Below are 2,081 nucleotides of genomic sequence, written 5' to 3' on the forward strand. Positions count from 1 at the left end.
AGGATTTAAATTTGCAACATATGGTATGTGTGTCCCTGGCTATAGGGATCAGACAGGATTTGCTATATCTGCCTTTATTGTCATATCAATATTGGTTGGAAGCATTACAGTCACATCAATATGGACAATGTGCTTTATAAGAAAATATCTTAGAAATACTAGCACACAAACATTGAGTCCTGATAATCCATATGCAGCACAAGAGAGGAGAGTGATTGGATTGTTTGGTATGCTGATAATAGTACACATATTGTGCTATGCACCTATTGTTTCTTTTGCTGTGATTGAAGTATTCACTAATGCTCTACCAACAACAGCATATGCTGGAGCTATTGTGATTCTTTTACTTTTGACTACTCTCATCCCATTGGTCCAGTCATTCTTTAGAAGGGACATCAGAAATGCTATTGTTAAAGGTTGTAAAACTATCATTGCCTTTGTTAAGGGGACAAAACCTCATTAAACTATGGAAAAGATAACTTCTCTAAGTGTCCACTCAGGTGTGTTGGTTTGTCTTTAATCTTAACTTTTAAAGTTGAAACTGTATAAGCTCATATATATATATAGCTGTTTGTTTTTTATATTTTATCAGTATGAGTATAATGTATGCTGCTAAAACAAAAGCAATAATTATTTGGACTAATTATACTTTGTATAGATAGTACTCTAACTTCCTGTTTGCTATTCAATGTGTTTTAATAATGTAGTGTAAGGTATACAAGTAAAAGATCAAATTTGGATTTAGCAGTTCTGGCCATGCAGCTGGACACATGTGCTAGGTCAGCCTAGGTGTGGCTGGAATAAGGTGTCAATTTAGGTGTGGCTCAATTCAGCATTAGATTGAAGGCAGTCAAAGTCTAGACAAGTCAAAGTCAGCTACACCATAGACCCTGTAAATAAAGGGTCTATTGCTACACATAAAGCTACATACAAAGCATAGAGAAGAAAATTTTACAGGCAAAAGATTAAAGTAATCTAATGATGTATATATATGAAATGTTTTGCTAGGTTAGGTAATGTAAACTATCCCCTAGATTTTCTGAAATTTTATAAAGAAATTACTACCAATTAGACAATAGTGTATTCATGTAAGCTGTTAGAATGTACCTATTAATGCTAGTTATAAGTTAGTTCTCTCGCTATTTTCATTATCAGCTAGAAATGGTGGTGGTGGTTCTGGTTCATGACAACTTCACTCTAAGTGATAGGTTAATGGACCACTGTTAGCAACAAATCACTATTGCTACTAACAGTGATCCATTAATCCCATCACTTAGAGTAAAGCTGTCATAAACCACCACCACCATTTTTAATGATTAAAGATGGCTCTAAAAATATAGAGAGAAAGCTTATACTATAACTATGAGAGTACACCAGGGAGAGGAACATATCCACAACTTTGACATATTGAATTGAAAGGGCCACAAACAAATATAGGATGTGGTTATAGTTATAGCCAAGCATGAATAAAATGACTAAATTGAAAGGGCCAAACAGGGCCTCCAACCCAATTTCCCTAAGTGACCCAATTTTCCCCCAGATTTCCCTATATGAAATGTCACTTTTTCCCTAAAAATCCGGAAATATCCCTAGAATTCCCTATTATTAATGTTAATAAACATTAATAAATTAAAAAAAAGAGGAATAAAATTTTGATTCTCCCCAGATCTAGGGAAATTTCCTTAGGGTTGGAGGCCCTGGGGCCAAACTAAAACAAATAGGATGTGGTTATAGCCAAGCATGAGTAAATAATGACATCATAGTCCTATTTTTTGTGGCCCTTTCAATTCAATAAGTCAAAGTTCCTTTTCCTGGTGCGTACTCTCATATCATAGTCTAAGTTAGCTCTCTCTTTAATTTTAGAGCTATCTATAATCTTTAGAAATGGTGTTGGTAGTTTATGACAACTTCACTCTAAGTGATGAGATTAATGGACCACTGTTAGCAGCAGTGATTTGTATAGAGATGATTGGAGGACTCATGACCAACTCATTTGTACTAATACTCACTGCCTGCCATTTAAAGACTTGGAAGCAACCAACAACTATCTTTCTCTCTAACATGCTCGTCAATAACCTCAT

The sequence above is a fragment of the Amphimedon queenslandica genome, unplaced genomic scaffold (assembly GCF_000090795.2).
Source record: "Amphimedon queenslandica unplaced genomic scaffold, v1.1 AMPQUscaffold_13478, whole genome shotgun sequence".
In the NCBI taxonomy this organism is placed as follows: domain Eukaryota; kingdom Metazoa; phylum Porifera; class Demospongiae; order Haplosclerida; family Niphatidae; genus Amphimedon; species Amphimedon queenslandica.